A 5,527-nucleotide genomic window follows, 5' to 3' on the forward strand; every position below is an offset into this window, starting at 1 on the left:
TTGCTAAACCAGTTGTATGGAAACTTGACAAAATCATTTTCATATTCTTGGTATTCTTTAGCCCCTAAATACCTTACAATGGAAGATATTTAAACCTACAAAAGTTTTGTCAATCCTGAATAGATGATTTCACATTATTATTCTGAAAAAGGTATAAATATGCATGTTGTTGTTGTTGTCAAGTGCTTTAAGTCAGTTACAACTCATATTACCCTGAAAGAGTTTCCAAGGAGCAGCTGATGAGTTTGAACCATTGACCTTACTATTCAAATGACCTTTCAGTCCAACGCATTATCTCACAGCACCATACCTGGACTCCATAAATATGCATATGTATAAGTAAATAAATATTCATATACACATATGCATGTATGGCCATTAAAAAACCTTACTAGTTTTAGATTTATTTCATTAATCATATTAAGATCACATGTTATTGAAGACAGTATCATATATAAGTATGACATATTATTTTTATGCAAGTAAGGCTTTGGTTTATAAGTACTTGAGTCTCTTGAAATAACTTTTCCCAACATCACTAAGTAAAAACACACAGCCTATATGCAGAGAACTACTGCTACAGTCATTTGGAGTCTATCAACATATGTTCAACACAAAAACCAAACCAAATTTATTGCCATTGAGTTGATTCAGACTGATAGCAAGTCTGTATAGGGTTTCTGAGCTGAAAATCTTCATGGGAGCAGAAAGTCTCATCTTTCTGTCATAGAGGGCCTGGTGGATTTGAACAATCAACCTGTGGTTATCCTACAGGTCTCCCCAAATCTGATCCAAATAATCATCTCCATCCAAAAGAAGGGCGTACTATCATCATAATTGTACACAGTACAGTCCTTTTCAACAATACTCTTTCCCTGCCCTGTCAGCCAGCAATGTCACCTTTCAACTCTGACCTCACTACCCTTTGCACCATTATGATGGCTCTTCTTTACACAGTGTGAAGTCCCCAAATTTGAATGATGTAGGTATTAATTCTACATACATCTATTATAAGGAGCCAAAAGGCCATTGTAGAGTAACCCTAGAAGAAGAACACTAATAATGTTGAAAAGTTCAGGCATCATACCAGATGTTGTTGTTGTTAAGTGCCATTAAGTCGGTTCAGACTCGCAGCAACCCTGTATGGGGCTTCCGAGGAGTGGCTGATGGTTTGACATGCCAACCTTGAGGTTAGCAATCTAGTGCTTATCCTACAGTGCCACACCAGGACTCCCTTCTGAACAATGGTGCCAGGTAACCACCACTTCAGAAGAATTGCTTTGAGTCATAGCCTATGTACTACTATGCTTTACTTTTCCACTGGCATAGGACAGGGCATTGTGTCTTTCTACTCTGCATGAGTCGAGCTGGCTCAGTGTTATCTAACAAGAAAGAAAGAAAAAAAAATCTATCAAGCTTCATCTTAGATCTTGGAGTAGCAATGGTGATGCAATAGGATAAGCATTGGACCACTACTACAAGGTTGGAAGTTCAATAGCTCTGCAGGAAAAAGATAAGGCTTTCCACTTCGGTGGAGATTTACAGGTTAAGAACCAACTCAATGTCATCTAATAACAACAATATTAAATCTGAAGTGTTTCTGCCTCTAGTTTGCCCTCATACTTCCCTCTCACAGAGCCATCGATGTAACCTCTGACTTTTACAGTGGTGTGCTAGAGCCACTGGTACCCACTTGCATGATTCAGATGTGTGCATCTCTTCCCGATTCATTGACACCATGTTGGTATCTTGAAATGTCTACTATTGACTCATAGCCATCCATAGACTAAAGCAGGATTGGTTACATAAGATTTCTGAGGTTGTAAATCTCTTCAGAAGCATATTGCCTAGTCATTCTCCCAAAGAATGACTAGTGGATTGGAACCACTCACCTTTTGGTTAGTAGCCCAATGCTTAATCCACTATGTCACCAGAGCACCGTACCTTGAAATTAGCTATTAGGTAATTACTACAAAGAGAGCTATCATCACTTTTTTTTTCCAGCAGAGTTTCTTGTTAAGCATTGACTAGCATACCATAAGCTACACATTCATTACTAATGATTCTACTGCTTCCTTGTTAAACAAAACAAACAAAAGTGCCAAAATATTCTCCAGAGAGAACCAATCTTTGCTTTAGGTAAGTAGGACATAACCAGATAAAAAGACTTCACATCCTTACTCCCTATGATATTTTACTAGATTTTTTAAAATGTCTTTTTCATTTCTCTAAATAAATTTTTAGATGCTTAAACTAAATTGTACTTCAAATTTAAACTGTTCTCATGGATCTCAGGATTATATTAAAATATAAAATTTAAGGGGTATTTTATTATAAATAAGGTTTTTTTTATTCATACAGAATTGATAAAAATGCAAGCTCATCAATGAAGCAGCAAATAAAAACTTCTTAATCTCATGTGCCCACGTTAATATGGTATTAATCCATTGCTGTGTTTTTCAATTAACATCTTATCATGAACAGCTATCCTTATTAATAAATAGAAATGAGTTACATTATACTTAATTGTGTGAATAAACACTGATTTGCTTAATTTAAACCTTTGTATTTATAATTTATATAGTTTCCAATTTGCCTACTGGTCTGATAGAGATTGGTGGAATGCTAAAAGTGTGGCCCTTGGTAGACCTTCACATCTAGAGCTGAACTCATTCCCATGACTCAGTTAAACTCAAGCAATAGAGAGGCCTATAGGAAGAACAACAATACTACTAAGGTACATACACCATAGGATGGCCAACCATTTGAGATCAAAAGGACAGCATTTAGCCAAGGACAAAGTTTGGAGTTTGGGAAAGAAGGAGGTATGGAAAAAAGAAACACAGAGGAACATAGTATAAGTGAAGCAGCGTTGATGCTAACGCAATCAATGAGAGAAACCAGAGTGTGCATGATTTATTAAATGTAAAATGGATGACCTGCTCTGTAAGCCTTCATCCAATTCACGGTAAAAATTAAAAAAAAAAAAAAAATAATACTCTTATGAGCTGGGAATAATGTTTGCATGCATCTGTAATTGCTGCCTTAGAATAAATTTATCAAAGGAGAATCTGTTATAGGGTATTTGTTTGGTTACTACTTTGGGTTGCAACCACTAAATTGCTTTTCCAAAATATTGTACTAGCATATGTTGAACATCTTCTAGCCCAGTAAAGAATATGTTCATAGTCATACTCATGGATAGCTAGCTAACTAGCTAGATAATGTAAAGACAACACAATAGTTGTCTTTACATTTTTCTACATTTTGGTTCTCATTATAATCTTGCAGTATGGATTTCTTAAACTTTCATTAAGAAAATATTAATGCTGAACTTTGATGAGAGATTCATTTAAGGTGTTTTTTTAGAGTAAATTTGACCTTTTAAGTCTAAGCTTGAACCCCAAATCAAAGCAAATATAGAGTTTTCTCACTTATGGTCAGAAGTCTTATAATATACATATGCAACAAAAAAGAAAGAAAGAAAGAAAAACTTGTCCCAGGTCTTCAGCAATAAGGCCACTTGCTATAATGTTAGTCTTATAAGAGAGAGAGAGAAACTTATATTTGTATTTTAAGACAGAAAACTAGAACAGTTCAAATTGCATACAATGCAAGGTGGTAAGCAATAGTTCAACCAACAATCACTATCTTGCAGAAAGTACAAGGCACTCTGGTAGTGTAGTGGTTACAAGTCCAGCTGCTAATCTCAAGGTCAGAAGTTTGAAACTACCAGCTGTTTTGAGGGAGAAAGATGAGGCTTTCTGCTCCCGTAAAGATTTGCAGCCTTGGAAATCTTATACAGGATCACTGAGTTGGAACTGACTCCACAACACACCACCACCACAGTAGAAAATAGGGGTATTTTTTTCCAACCACACAGAACAATAGGGACCCATAAATTCTATAAAGACAGTTCCAAAGGCACTTAAGCACAGCTAAATTAATATACATATTTTAATCTTTTACATGCATTGTTACGGTTTCCTTGGCTTTCAGCCCAGTAAGTTTCTTAAATAGTTCATCATTATTTTGCCTAGTTGATGAATTGCCATGTAAATATCGGTATTATACTGGGAATTAAAAAAATTTCAACATGAATATTTAAAACTTTCAGGTATCTTTGGTAATTGTTCAAATATATAAGCTCATTTTACTAGAATATGACTGGTAACAAAAACTATCAGATGAACTTACTATTGCTCATTTAGACGTGAAAGAATTAATAAACTTCTTGTGTGGTGCTGTGGGCTAATGCGTCAGACTGCAAAGTCGTTTGAACTGCAAGGCCGGTGGTTCAAGCTCACCTGCTACTCCTTGGAAACCCTATACAGGCTCACTATGGGTCGGAATCAACTCGACAGTACTTCACAACAACACAACATGTCAAATAAAACAAAACAAGTCATTGTTGTTAAGTCAGTGCCAACTTATAGTGACTCTGTATCCCTGTATAGGGTTTCCAAGGATCACCTGGTGGGTTTGAGCCACCAACCTTGCAATTAGCAGTCCAGTGCTTATTCTACCATACAACACCAGGGCTCCTAAAATATAAGAGATAGCATAATACTCCCTGTAAGGAAACATACATTCTGTGAAGGGATAAAGAAGCCTAATTCAAAATTACATTCCATATGCATGTATCAAATATTTCCTTGTCCTTCTTATCTGACCATGACATTACCAGATCTTTTGTGTGGATTTGGGGGCTATGATTATTTAAATAAAAGTATGCTATATTCATTGAATTTAAGAATGTTAAAAAGTGAACTCCTTCAGTTTATAAAATTACTCACACTGAAGGCAATCCTCTCTGTATTTCACATCAGAAACCTGGTAATAGTCTTCAAATACAAATAGTAAGAAGACATGTTTTCTTATTATAGTACATTTCCTTTTCTATGAAAATACAATGTTTGTTTACAAAAAAGAACATCTTTCATATCAAGAAGAAAGCCTGATCTTAAACAGAACCCCTTAATAGTCATAGCAGACCCAATTAGCAAACCTCTGAAAGGAGCAAGAGGAAACATAATTTTTTTCTTTAGTTTTTATCACATTCCTGACTGTATCTAAATCCTAACAGGCAGATTGTTTCGTCAGCATTAGTCTAATGAGGATGTAACAGATAAAACAAAAGCTGAAGCCTCAAAGTCAATGCATTTTGCTTTCCCTATAACTTTGTTTCTTCCTTTCTATAGAAAATTGTAACAGCAAATATTAAGTTGAATAGGCTGTATTGAGGCTTTGGATCCGGTACCTTTTAGGTTTATTTAAAATAGGCTTCTTCTTTTTTCTCATTTTCATGGAGACTTTTTTTTTTTTTAATGTTTTACTGTGAATTATATGATAGTTTACATGGGAGGACTTTAGTTTTGCATTCATTCCATCGTATAACATCTCATTGCCATGGTTCCAATCCCCTCCATGCATCAACCACCCAAAGGCTATATCCCAGAAACCTGCCCCCTACACTTCCCCCTACTTCCCCCATTTTTCTGCCCACAGTCCCTTTCCCTCTCTGGGT

Source organism: Chrysochloris asiatica, unplaced genomic scaffold (assembly GCF_000296735.1).
Source record: "Chrysochloris asiatica unplaced genomic scaffold, ChrAsi1.0 scaffold00111, whole genome shotgun sequence".
Classification (NCBI taxonomy): Eukaryota; Metazoa; Chordata; class Mammalia; order Afrosoricida; family Chrysochloridae; genus Chrysochloris; species Chrysochloris asiatica.